This window comes from Dromiciops gliroides, chromosome 4 (assembly GCF_019393635.1).
Source record: "Dromiciops gliroides isolate mDroGli1 chromosome 4, mDroGli1.pri, whole genome shotgun sequence".
In the NCBI taxonomy this organism is placed as follows: domain Eukaryota; kingdom Metazoa; phylum Chordata; class Mammalia; order Microbiotheria; family Microbiotheriidae; genus Dromiciops; species Dromiciops gliroides.
This window is the reverse complement of record NC_057864.1, coordinates 114488577-114502725: the sequence shown is the minus strand read 5'-3', so window position 1 is coordinate 114502725 and position 14149 is coordinate 114488577. Positions and strand designations below refer to the sequence as shown.

Genomic DNA, 14149 nt, shown 5'->3' with positions numbered 1-14149 from the left:
CAAAAACTATACTGGATCCATGAGTAAAGACAAAGGGATTCCATCTGCAAGACATATGGAAATTAAATCAGTAAGTCTTGGCTACTGATAAGATGTAGGGGGCAGGGAAGGATGAAGTCAAGGATAATGAAATTGCAAAACTGTGGGAAAGGAATGAATTGATGAGCAAATTATTAAGCGGTCATTATGAGCAGAGTAATATTCTAAGTGCTAAGATAGAGATCAAAAATTAAGAAGACAGTCTTAATTCTCAGGGTACACATTTTGTAGTATGGGAGGAAAGAAGACAGGGACAGCTTATTCCTTCAATAGAAATAGGGAACTTATGAGGAAGGATAAGTAATGGGAACCTTGATTATTTGACTCAATGAGGACAGGGTACCTATTTATCTAAAATGTGTATCTCCACTTCTCTTTTGCCTAGAAGGGTATTCTGCACATGAAAGACCCTTAATAAATGTTTGTTGAATGTACGAAGTAAGGAAGTAACTTTAAAAGACAAGTATTCATATTCTTCTTGTTTTAGTTCTTTAGTTCCTTGGTGTACAAAACAGGGCTGAAAATAATATGGTGTCTTTTAAGTAGGATAGAGTCTGGACTTGTGATTTTATCGATACAGGAAATATTCAGCTAGGGAAACTTCCTTTACCAAATACAGTTGAGCCCCTTCTCTAGAACTAATAGTCTTAGAGAATGGTCTAGAACATTAAAAAAGTTAAGTAACTTGCCTAGGGTTACATAATTAGTACGTGTCAGAGGCTATCTATTTACTCCTCCATGTTGCCTTTCCTGTCTTACAAACAGTAGGTGCTTAATACATGTTCATTGAATTGAATTAGTAACTGCTTCTGAAATAGTTTATCCATAATTAAAATAAAATTTAGTCACAAAAATACCTTTAAAGTCAGTTCTCAGTTCTTGGTAGTAATAGTTACGCTACATTCAAGTTTTTGACTATCTCTGTGTTAACTGGATTCAGATTAAAACGTGGATTATTCATCTATACCATTTAGGATAGAATTTTGAAGTTGGAGAACCATGAAGATTAGGACTTTCATTATATGGAGGTAGAACCTGAGAGTCAGAGACAATCCATAGATTTAGAGTTGGAAGGGACCTCAGAGGCCATCTATTTCAACTCTCTCATTTACAGATGTGGAAACTGAAGTCACAGATGTTAAGCCTAAAATCACATAGGTAGTAAATATCAGAGTTAGGACTTAAACTCAAGTCCTCTTACTCCAAAACCAAAGTTCTTTTTCACCACACCACAGAAAATGATGTGATTTACCCATTATCATAAAGTGAATGGTGGTGGAGATGAGGCTGGTCATCCGATCTGGGTATGGAACATTGTACAGTGGAAAGAACATGGGCTCTGGAGTATTGGTTCAAATTCCACTTCTGATGCTTTACCAGCTGTGTGATTTTGGCCTAGTCAAGTGGACCTCAGTTTCCTTATTTGTTAAACAAGGAGGGGTTAATTAGATGACTTCTAGCTATAGTTCTATGATCTCATGACCTCCTAACTCAAAGTCCTATTTTCCTCCCAAGGACTTCATTCTAGTTAATGCTCCCAACCTTTTGGCTTCTTAAATTTGATCAAAGCCACAGAGAGGCAGCCATGATATGGTTGAAAGAGTGTGGGCTTCAGAAGAGTTGCATTTTGATCCCAAACTGTTACTATTTGTGTGATCTTGGGTAAAGCACTTAACCTTTCAGGTTGCCTCATTGGTCAAAAGAAGTGGTTCAATAAAATAATCTCTAAGATCCAGCTAGACCTTAGATTCTCTAGCTAACTTTAAATCCTATGAACCTTCTGAGTACAAAGTATGCTGGGTTGAGATTTCTTTCTTTGCATTTCCATCCAAGCTGGATGCCCTAGGCAAGGTTTGAAACTGCAGCTCCTGTGGGTTACTGTCCACTCAAGGCTTTGAACGATTTTTATAGCACATGTATCTTAGGATCGTGAGATTAAGAGTAGGAAGGGATCTTATAGACTATCTATTCTTGATTTAACTACAAAATAAATATGGGTCATGAGTGGAATTTTCTGCCATTATAAATAAGGCATTTCTAAAAAGTCATTTTTGAAAATATCTCTATTTGAGTACCATTTGTCATCTTTATTATTGTTTTTCATTCATTTTAATCATGTCCAACTCTTTGTGACCCCATCTGGGGTTTCCTTGGCAAAGGTACTGGAGTGGTCACTTTTATTAGTAGCTCCTTAATCTCTGCTGGTTTTTTTTCCTCCACTTACTTTTAGAGAAGATATTAATAATCTGATTTACTCCTGAGCCCTGGTAATAGAATGAATAACAATGAAGAGAATGAAGAAAAGCAGAGGGTCTTCATATTCCATACAGACTCCCTAGTCCCCTGTAAGAGGGAAAGATGTGTAGACCTAAGGAGTCTCATTTGAAACTCAGTATACCCAAAGAGGCAATATGGGTTAAAGACCAATCATTTCCACAGAGCAGGTTGTGGTTAATTTCATATGCTGTACCTTGAAGTTCTCAGGAGAGAAGGTACTCTACCAACCTAATGGTTAAATTAAATACAAATACAGATCTAAATTAAAGTCTACCTGGGATCAGGGAGCTGGGGAATGAGGATTCTGAAACTCTGCTGGCCTCTGGCAGGCAACCCCTAGTGTGTCAGAGCTGAAGCTGCCAGCATCTTTCAAAAGCAAATCTGGCCCAAAGAAAGCAAATAATTAAGCAAGTCATTAGGAAACCTATAAAAGCACGGATGTGCTGCAACACCCTGCCCTTAACTTCAAAAGGTGACGGATGGGCAGAGATACTTTATGGCAAAGGAAAAAGCAATAGCATGGAAAATGTGAAGTCACATGATCCTTAAGGTCTCAAGAGGGAAGGTGAGGAGGAAGTTCATTACCTAGGAAGCAGCTTCAGCTCAGGACAAAGTAGTGACTTTCCTGTTTCTTGTGATTCCTCATTTTGGAAACCGCACAGCCTCAAGATGAAGATCACTGAAGGATAACCTGATTTTAGAGGTAACCTAGCTGGTCCCCAGGGTGCTGGCTCACCTAAAACTTAGTGGGTTTAGCAGTACTTTGAAGGAGACATTGTGTCTTACTTCCATCATCTCTCAACCCTGCCTTGTACCCACATCTATGCAAATGCCTATTATCTCCTATTGCAGACTCCCCTCCCCTCCACTTTCTTCCCAACCCTAAGAGGAAAATTATGTCCTAAAGAAATTCACAATCAAAGCTTGTAAACAATGCCTCTTCCAGGGTTATTTGTTTAAATGACAACTTCAAGGAGAATATATAGGTTCAATCTACCTTCTGTATCATACTCTCTGTATGACCAACCTCCCTGGACCTCATTTTCCTCATTTGTAAAATGAGGGGCTTGGACCAGATGACCCCTGAGGTGCCTTGAAGCTCTAGAGCTATGATTCTTCAATAGTGGAATTTCAGATAATGTGACATCTGTGTAGGCGAGTCATGATGTTGATTACATGATGGGGGTAGAGGGAAAAAGGACTTGCTTACCCTAAGCAAAACGAGACTTCTTGGGTCACTCTTAGGTTCAACTCAATCGATTCAAGTTCTTTTGCTCCAGAGTTGTAATGTTTTTCTGAGAAAAACATTCCAGTTGAGAGTATTATAAGAGACATCCCATGCTTTCCTCAATTGATTTGCTTTGCCCCCAACAATACTACTCAGAACCTAAGTGATTTAATGGGTAGCATGTTGAATGATCAGCTACATTGAGATACTTCTAATGGAGAGTTAACCAAGGCAAAGTCAGTGCTATTCAAGGGTGTCTATTTGAGGAGATAGTCAAGATATGTTAATAAACTCTCCCTTCTTTACTCTTCCTACTTCCCTTGTTCACCAGATTTCTGGCCAAAGGGGAAATAACTTTGAAGGTATTAAGGTTTGAAAGGTTCTGGGTTAGTGTTTTGTTTCATTATTTTGTTTTTTTTTTTGTTATGTAGTTTTTCTCTTTAAGAAAAAAAGTTTTATTTGATTTATTTGTCAAAAAGAACACTGATGTGATGTAATTTTGATCAGAACAACTCTGAATTGGTGTAATTATTTCTAAATATTTAAAAGCTCGTTTGGCTTAATGTGTTTTCCAGGATGAGCTGTTAAGTCATTAGGGGCTGATGTGGTGGCCTTTTATTAGGCAGCACCTAATGTCTATTTGGGGTTTGGGCTCCAAGTGCGAACTCCCCATTAACACACTGTAAATGAATGGTAGACAGTTGATGGTACCAGATGACTTTTTTTAACTACTCAGCAAAGAAATTCTATTTGACGAATGCTAAGATAATTAAGACATATTTCACTTAAGAAGGAAAACTAAGATTACTCACCCACAATAAAGGGTTTTGGGGTGCTTTATATTTGAATAAAAATTCAATGAATTTTTATTGTGTTTACAGTGGGGGCAAGGCACTGTTTTAGTTGAAGAGGGAAATATAAAGAAAGACTAGGCATGGCCTCTGTTTTTAAGGAGTTTACGATCTAGTAGCCACAAGTGAAAGAGATTGGACCCGGGGCATCTAGGTTGTGCAGTGGATAGAGCACGGGCCCTGGATTCAGGAGGACCTGAGTTCAAATCCGGCCTCAGACACTTAACCCTTACTAGCTGTGTGACCCTGGGCAAGTCACTTAACACCAACTGCCCCGCAAAAAAGAGAGAGAGAGAGAGAGAGAGAGAGAGAGAGAGAGAGAGAGAGAGGAGAGAGAAGAAAGAGAGAGAGAGAGAGAGAGAGAGAGAGAGACTGGACCTGTGATTTCATGAATATTAGGAACTGCTGGGTGAGGAAACTCCTACAAAAGCAGGACAGAACCTTCTGTGTAATGCATGGTCTTCAAAATTGGCCTGAACCAATTAGTAGGGTTTCAGAACCAGGGTTTCAGAGGAGGTATTTGAATTGAGGCCTTCTTAGTTTTAAGACCAATTCTTTAAGTCAAAAGGCTATGCTACCACTCAGCAGGGTTTTATATATATATATATATATATATATATATATATATATATATATATATATATATATATGCACCCATAAGCATATGTAATACAAACTAGGTTACATAAATAATGGAAACTAGGGTATGCTAAGTGCATAGGAGAAGTACAAGCTCATTGCTCTGACAGTTGAGAGACAGTATGGTATAGAGGAAAGTGTGCAAATCTTGGAAGCAAGAGAGCTGTGCATTCAAATCCTGTTTCAGACATTAGCTGTGTGATCATGGTCAAGGTTCTTGGCAACATTTTCCTCACCTGTAAAATGGGAATAATGGAGTGCTAGAGATAGCTCAGAGGGACAACCAATTGTTAAATTTGGGGTAAGAACATTTCCACTTTGCAAATAAGCAAACCCTACACATCAAGGCTTGGTTTATTGTTTCGTTGATTGTCTAGGCTTAAGAAAGTCTTGGAGAAAATAGTAATAATACAGATTAAACTTTAAAATGTGTCTTCTGCACTTTTGGGGTAGGTAGCAAACATTTATCAATGTACCTTTGGTCAGATAATTATCCTAAAAGTAATTCAATTAATAAGCCTTTATTAAGTATACTAGGCACTATGGTAGGTGCTAGGGCTATAAATACAAAAATGAGACACTCGAGCTTTCCCACCAACCTCACAGGGTTATTATGGGGGTTGAATGATATACACAATATACAATTTGTTGTTCTGTCATTTCAATTGTATTTGATTCTTTATGATTCATTTGGGGTTTTCTTGGCAGAGATACAGGAATGGTTTGCTATTTCCTTCTCCAGCTCATTTTGCAGATGAGGAAACTGAGGCAAATAGGGTTAAGTGACTTTACTAGGGTCACACAGCTAGTAAGTGTCTAAGGTCAGATTTGAACTTCTGAAAAGGAAACTTCCTGACTACAAGCCCAGCACTCTGTGAACTACTCCACCTACATGATCACAATAATACACACACATCTATGAAGTGCTATATGAATCAGCTTTTATCTTAATTACTAATATTCAGAAGGAGAAGTAACTTCCCAGTTTTAGAGAAAATCTAATAGAGACAGTAGCATTTGAATTGGTCTTTGAAGGAAGGGTAAGATTTTAACAGATTGATGAGAAAGAGGGTAGCATTCAAGGCATCGAAAATGGTCCTGTGAACAAACAGGACTGAGGTTAGAAATTGTAGGATGTGTTAAAGCAAGGATAAACACAGGTTGTTCATTGGATTTGTGCTGTGTAATTTAAAATTCTAAATGTGGGTTCTAATCTGTCTCCCTCCCCCCCAGTTTTGGGGGGGAAACTGACTAAAATCACTGATAAATGAGTTTAGAATTTTTTTAAGGGTTTATTGAAAGATGGTAAAAGAAAGAGAAAGATTGAGAAGAGATTTCTTATAACCTGGCAATCCTAGCCTTCCTAATCGCCCACTTCTGAAGTTCCCTGCCAACATGCCAATGTCTCCCAGCCAAAGAGGAAGCACAGTCCCACCAGCATCCACTTCCTCCTTCGTGTCCTCCTCCCAGAAATGGGAGGCTCCTCAAGTTGATTGGCTGGTAGCCTTGATAGACAGTACCCAAGAGCAAACAAATGTCACTTCCTGACGCCAAGGACCTTGACCACATGGCTTGCCCTCAGAGGCCTTCTCCTCATGGCGGAGCTTTTCTACAGTAAGTCTCCAGCAGGTAGCATCATTCCAATCATTACAGTGCAAACAAGACAATAGTCAGTCAACAAGTCAGTGAATAAGCATTAATCAAGCTCCTACTATATGCAGTTAAGTGGCAGTGGAAAGAGCAGTGAGCCTAGAATCAGGGAGACTCTTCTTCCTGAATTCAAATCTGACCTCAGGCCCTTACTAGCAGTGTGATCCTGGCCAAGTCACTTAACTCTGCCTCAGTTTCCTCATCTGTAAAGTGAGCTGGAGAAGGTAATGGCAAACCCCTCCAGTATTTTTGCCAAGAAAACCCCAAATGGGGGTCACAGAAAGTTGGACATGACTGAATAATGACTTAACAACAATACTTTGTGCTAAACACCATATTAGGCACTAGGATACAAAGAGGCAAAGGACATCCCCTACAGTGGAGGTACTCACAATCTAATGGCATTAGATGATACAGGATGCAATATGAGCCACAAGGACAATGCTATAAATGGGGAATTTTGCCGTGGACAGCCAAAATGTAATGCTCAATTGCAAGGGCTTCTCTTACCCAAAGCCTTTCTTGATTCCCCTCCCCAGTTGTTCTCCATATTTTTAACTTGTGAGCAGCCCAATTCTGATTTTATCTTTAAACTGAACTCATTTCTTTCCTCTCTGTGCTAGCAAGCCACAGCTAATCTTACGTAGGCCCTCCATGTACTTAAAAACCCTCTGGGACATGGGCACCCCCAGGAGCTAGAACAGTTTTATTAGCTACTAGACTGACTTTCTATGCACATATCACTACCATCTGAAGCCTAAAATGCAAACCCAGACTCTGCAGAGCTTTGTTTTGATCCAAGATTGCCATGCTCTGCCACTTGGTGTTACTGGTCTAGCATTGCTGTCATGTTGTCATGTCAGTGACATCCTAATGTGGCCCCGTCTGCTGATATTTGAAATGACATTGTCATGAGATCCTCCCAAGACATTAAGTTGTACCCTAAGGAAAAAGAAATCAATCATGCTCTTAAGGAAAATATATACCTAGATGCATACATGCACACAGACACACCTGCAAATATACACATTCATTGGTTTAGTGTTGATTTAAAAACCTCTTTGCCAGGTCTTGTTCAAGGTTCTTCCTTGAGAAATTCACTAGGATTTATTTTCCTTAGGCTTTTTTTAAAATATAAGATTCTGATTAAACACACTGAATACTTTTACTCCAAAAAAACTTGTACTCTAAAGGGAAAAAAAGAAAAAACAAAATCAGCAGTTTTGAAAAATAAATAATTTATCTTAAATTACCATTAGAACTTCAGAAAACCCAGGGAAATTTGTCATTTTATGGTTCATAATTCAATCCTAGAGAAAGACTGAGAGCACATAAAGAGCTGGCCTCTGAGTAAGGAAGATATGTCCTAAATCAGGAAGATGTGGGTTCAAGTCCTACAACTGACACGTACTAGTTGTATGACACTGGGCAAGCCTTTTAACCTCTCAGTGCCCCAGGCAACTCTCCAAGATTATAGCTTCAATATAGTTTCAGAACTGTTTCAGTGGAAGGAGTCTTATAACTGAGTGTTCCCTACACTAATAAAATCACAGGTCTGACACCAGCCAGTCTTTCCCAAAATTCAGTAGCACCTAAACATGATTCAACAGATATTTATCATGCATCTACTGAGTGTCCTGCTAAGCAGAGAAGAAGAACAAAGTTTAGCTAAGATATGACCCTCCCCATCCTCAAGGAGCATATATTAAGGTATAGAAGATGTTGAACAATGACAACAACAAAGGCACCCCCCCAGAAAACAACCCCACAATAATTGCTTCAAAGAGGTACAAACAAAGTACCTGGATCATGGATCACAGTCACAACTTGTGTGGTATCTTGATCATAGAAACAATTTATACTGAGGCAAGTTTCCAAAGATCGGTAGTTTAATAAGAAGGAGGCAGGATCTCAGGCAATTTGCTTGGTTTCTCTCTTTGATGTCACAAGCAAGGAGATGTTAGGTGTTCACCAAAGCTGGAGTCCTGTCAAAACCAACTAGGGAGTGCAAGCATGAGATATGGAAGTTTGCAGAAAAAGGCATGAAGGAAGAATGTTAGACAGGAAGATGGACACAGAAGCGGCTTCTTGAAAGTCTACCTTATACTTCTCGGGGTCCTTTGAGACTACCCCTTGTCAAATATGTTATAAAGAGAATGTTGGTTAGGAAAAGGAATGGGTTGGTCTAGATTGTTTCTGTTTCCCCACTCCGTGTACTTTTTTTTTTTTGTGGTGAGGCAATTGGGGTTAAGTGACTTGCCCAGGGTCACACAGCTAGTAAGTGTTAAGTGTCTAAGGCTGGATTTGAACTCAGGTACTCCTGACTCCAGGGCCGGTGCTCTAGCCACTGCACCACCTAGCCTCCCCCTCTCATTGTACTTTTAAAAGAAAAAATCAGTGTAATTTTTAAAGAAAAGGCTCTGAGTTCCTTTCTAGCTCTGAGATTTTGGTGATTATCTTATTTGTTATATTCAATCAGTTGATGAATCAACATTTTAGGCTGATCAAGTATAAAAAGGTCTAGACCTCATGCTTAGTCCCAGGGGACTTCATTAGGAGGAATGAATAAATGAATGAATGAATGAATGAATGAATGAATGAATGAATGAATGAACAAATGAACAATTATGAAGTTTGTATGATATGGCCTGCTTTGTGCTGAACACTGGGTCTACAAATATAAGCAAGCGATGAGTTGAAGTTAACAAAAAAGCAAATTTAGTTCTGAAGTAGGGGAAACAATGTTTAGAACTATCCAAAAGTAGAATGGGTTACATCATTAGATACTGGTATCCATCTCACTGGAGATCTTTAAGCAAAAACTGCATGATCACATGTCAAGTATGTTGTTGAGAGGCGTCTTATTAAGGAATGGGTTGTACTAGATGACCTTTCAGGTCCCCTTCTGGCTCTGAGAGTTTGTGATTTTGTTTGATCACCCCACATAAGCAGACTCAAGGATGAGGAACTTTACAGAGGATGAGAAGGCATGATTCCTGCCTGTGAGGATTTCATAATATACTTGGCGAGACATTATATTCTCATGAAAAGACTCGATGTCTCCTTGGAAACCTAAACAACTAGAAGGCAATGAATAAACATTTATCGAATGGAATATTGGTTTGCTACACTATAAATGAATAGAGGTCCAACTGTATTCAGGATTCTTGGGAATGTGCAGTAATAGAGTAAATTCATCCAATTGTAGTCAGCTTCTGATTATACACAGGGGAATTATCACCGTTTTTCGATATAAAATTGACTCCTCGCTACCACCAACATACACTTCAAGTAGCTTATATTGAAATTAGTTGGTGTGTTCTCTAGGAATAAAAGTCTATTTTACTAAATAATTCTACCTTAGGAAGGTAAATCTGCTGCTTTCATAAATAGTGCTAATTTTGGGCTATTTGAGGTTCTCTTTCCCTATGATGTCCGTTATATGGAGGTTGACACCACTGCAATGACTCCCCTTTTGGGCACTGATTCTGGAGTCAGGAAGATTTGATTTCAAATCCACCCTGGGAAGTCATCTAACCCTATTTGCCTCAGTTTCCTCATCTACAAAATGAGCTGCAGAAGGAAATAACAAACCACTCGAGTATCTTTGCCAAGAAAACTTCAAAAGGGGCCACAAAGAGTTGGACACAACTGAACAATAACAACAACAATAGCTATATCAATATCTCTCTATCTCAATTCTTATCAGTATCTATCTTAGTTTCTATCTTCCTTCCCTCCTTCCCTCTTTCCTTCCTTCTTTCCTTCCTTCCTGCCTCCCTCTTTTCTTTCTCTCTTTCTTTCTTTCTCTTTCCTTTTCTCTCTCTTTCTTTTTTCTTTCTCTCTTTTTCTCTCTCTCCCTCTTTCTTTCTTTCTTTCTTTCTTTCTTTCTTTCCTTCTTTCTTTCTTTCTTTCTTTCTTTCTTTCTTTCTTTCTTTCTTTCTTTCTTTCTTTCTTTCTTTCTTTCTTTCTTTCTTTCTTTCTTTCTTTCTTCCTTTCTTTCTTTCTTTGTATACAAATAAGCCTAGAGCCTATATTTTGAATGAGACTCTTCTAATTTGTGGAGAAAAATGTCTCAATGCTCCATTTCTGTTTGAGGGGGCAGAATTGTCATGAGAGATTTGGAGAGGAGAGATATTCTTCATATTTTTTGGTGATTTACATATATAGAGACTTTATTAAAGCATTCCAAGGAGAAAGAATTTCTTGAAGACATGTAACGGAAGCTTGTTCTTCAACATGTTCCTGATTTTCAACTTGCCTTCCCAGAGACTTTGAAGAATTTCCCCTTGGATGAGATTGGAGATTCTCTTGCTTGAGTGCAATCTCATCTTGCTCTCCTTTATTCTTATGTATTTTCTGCTATAGTCTTATCATTAGAGCTTTCCCAATTTGTTTGCAATTTACTTAGATAAGTGGGTTTACTTGCTATTGGCTACTTTTTCATCTCTTATTTTTTGTAAATGATGTTTGGTGGGAAGGGGCTGAAGTGGTATATATAAACTTGGGGTATGCATCCAACCCACCAGCCTTTTTAAAGAGAGAATGGCCAGGAAAATAGATTTTTTTTTATTCTAAACAAGTAATACCCCTAGGCAAGAAATATTTAGAAAGACAAATTCAGTTCCACTTTGTAACCCTTACCCTCAGAAAACAGAATGGCCAACTTTTTTTTTTTTCGGGGCAATGGGGGTTAAGTGACTTCCCAGGGTCACACAGCTAGTAACTGTCAAGTGTCTGAGGCTGGATTTGAACTCAGGTCCTCCTGAATCCAGGGCCAGTGCTCCATCCACTGTACCACCTAGCTACCCCCAGAAATGGCCAACTTTTTAACTCTTTTTCCTACTCTCTTCAAAGCAGGAATCACAGTGTCCCTTAAAGAGGGGAAAGGTCCAGAGATATCTATCAGTCGCCTCCCCATGAGTTACCTGTGCAGATGTGTATTCATATTTATTTATCATAATTGCATATATTTATATTTAGATATTCCATGTGGACATTCATATTTTACATGGGCAACCCTTACCCTCACATACACACAAAAAATTACTCAATATTTGGGGGCATGCAGCATCACCAACAATGAGGGGAATTGTAAAAGACCTCACATAAGGTATAGCTCTTCAGTTGAGCTTTGAATAGGAGACCTCAGGTGGCAAGTAAACGGTTCCGAATAGATTCAATAAACATTTATTAAGTACTTAATATGTTTGGATTGGATTAGTGGATAGAGTTCTGGCCTCATAGTCACAAAGACTGGAGTTCAAGTTTCCCCTCAGACACATAATAGCTGTGTGTCCCTGGGTAAGGGACCTAATCTCTCGATGTTCTAGACAACTCTAAACTGTACCATTGCAGTTCTCCGTAAGGAGAGGTCATTTCTTTATTCGGTGTTGTCTAAGAAGATTTAATCATGTGGTTTGGTCCAAAGAAAAATGTTTACAGCACTGCATTAGGTATTTATAATAGAAGGACAAAAATGAAAGCCTGATATTTGGAAGCCTATATTCTATGTGAGAAATTCTAAGGAACTGTAGTATGATACTAAGCCAAAGGTGTGACAGAGGGAAGGAGAACACCGAGAAGCAATGAACTTTAGTTAAATAAAACAGACAATGCTGGTACCATACTATCAGTGTTTAAGATGTACAATCTTCTTTTCTATAGAAAAAGTTAAATGTCTAATCTGTTACAATTATGTCATTACATGTTCTTTTTTTCTTAACTTTTGGGGAGAAATGGGAGGGAGATGCATTTTTTTAAAAGGACTTTGGGTGATTACTGGGAAGTGTCTGTTGTCTCAAAATAAAATGGATCAATGTAAAACCCCAGAAAGATTAAATGTCATTATCCACTGAACAGTTCATATGCTTTGTGAAATCATAGAAGTGGAAGGAACCTTGAGAGGTTAACAGGCCTATCCCTTTGCCTCCAAGTCAGAAAATCAATCAAGTCATCAATTATCAGGCACTTATTCCGTGTAAGTCACAGTGAAAAGCACTGTGGAGACTACAAAGCACACAATTGATGGGGAACAGGATAGCAAGGCTTTCTGGGGCTGTACATTGGCATATGCCTCAAGTCATCAGACTTTGAAGCATTGATTCACTTGCCACTGGAGTTTAAAGGGAGGTTTTGGGGGTGGTTTAGAATTATTTTTAAAAGTTATTTTGTGGAACCACTCTGTAGATCTAGGCATGAGAACAAGAAAAAGTTAAGTTTTCAGTCATTAATGAAGGAGTAAAGTTTTGGCTAGTTAATGAAAGATTAAGGAGAGAGGTGGTCCAGTAAACATAGTAATAGCTTCAGAGTCAAGGAGACCTGAGTTCAAATCTTCCTTTATATACTAGTTGTGGCTAAGTCACTGAACTTTTCAGAGCCTCAGTTTTCCTCTAACAGACTGTTAACTCTTTGAGAACAGGTACTGGGGGTTTTTTTTGTTTGTTTGTTTGTTTTGTTTTGTTTTGTTTACCATTCTTTGTCTCTCCAGTAATTAGCACAGTGGCTGATACATAGTAGGTACTTGTTGACTTAATTTATAAAATGGGAAGATTGGACTCAGTGGCCTCTAAGATCCTTTCCAGCTATGATTTTATGACTTCTGGAGACAAACAGCTATGGCTTTACAGATGCCAACCTGCCAGGTACCATTGGACTGCCCAAACCTGTTTCTGCTTGGAGCTCCACACAGGTGTCCCTCTAATTATTTTTGCCCAACTTTACTAGAAAAAGGGCAGAGAAGTGAAGGTTTGATATAAAATATGGTAGGAAAAAAAGAAACACCCACTGAGCTCATCAGGACAGCCCTCTCATTATTGTTGTTACTTTCCTATGGGGGGAATAATTGTGTTTTGTTTTATGTCTGTGTGTGTGGTTGTTTCTTTCTTTCTTAAAAAAAAATAGAAGTAACAGGCTTTAAGCGAATTAGAATACTTAATATGGGTTTTGAACTTCTGCCAGGAGACAGCTCCAAAGCAAGTTCTTCCTATTTACATTGTTGCATTTATCCATTTCTAAACATTAAAAGATCCATCTATCAGATTCTGGGTAAATCCAGCACATAGATAATTTGTAAAAAAAAAATAAAAAATAAAAAAAAATAAAAAAGCTCCCTTTCAAAATGTTCTGTGGTTTTTCTAATCTTGTCGCTTTTCTAATTTCCTAATCATATAACCTTGAAGTCGAAAGACACAGCCTGTGATAATCTGTGTACACTGTCTTCGTTATTATCACAGACATTTCTGGAAAAAAAAAAACCCACACTACCAAAAGACCTAGACATCTACACACCCACAAAACCCCCCTTACACATTCAAAGCTGACTTTAAAGCCATACTTTAGTCACAGTTCAATCAGATCCACATTAGTCCGACCCATCAGACAGAAAAGCGTTCACAAGCGTAAGGGGGGTATTGACTTTAAAAATTTACTGGCGAGGCGTTCAGAGCCTGCAGGAATGTCAAAA

The 14149-nt window shown here is 38.5% G+C and overlaps 1 long non-coding RNA gene across 1 annotated transcript in view; it reads left to right on the top strand.

Annotated features, from left to right (window-relative positions):
• Window positions 1–2788: 2788 nt before the first annotated feature.
• Window positions 2789–14149, top strand: part of LOC122756123 — a 29551-nt gene continuing 18190 nt past the window's right edge. The window contains exon 1 of the long non-coding RNA XR_006356437.1: window positions 2789–3019. This is a non-coding gene — a long non-coding RNA (uncharacterized LOC122756123). The remainder of the gene's footprint in view (window positions 3020–14149) is intronic.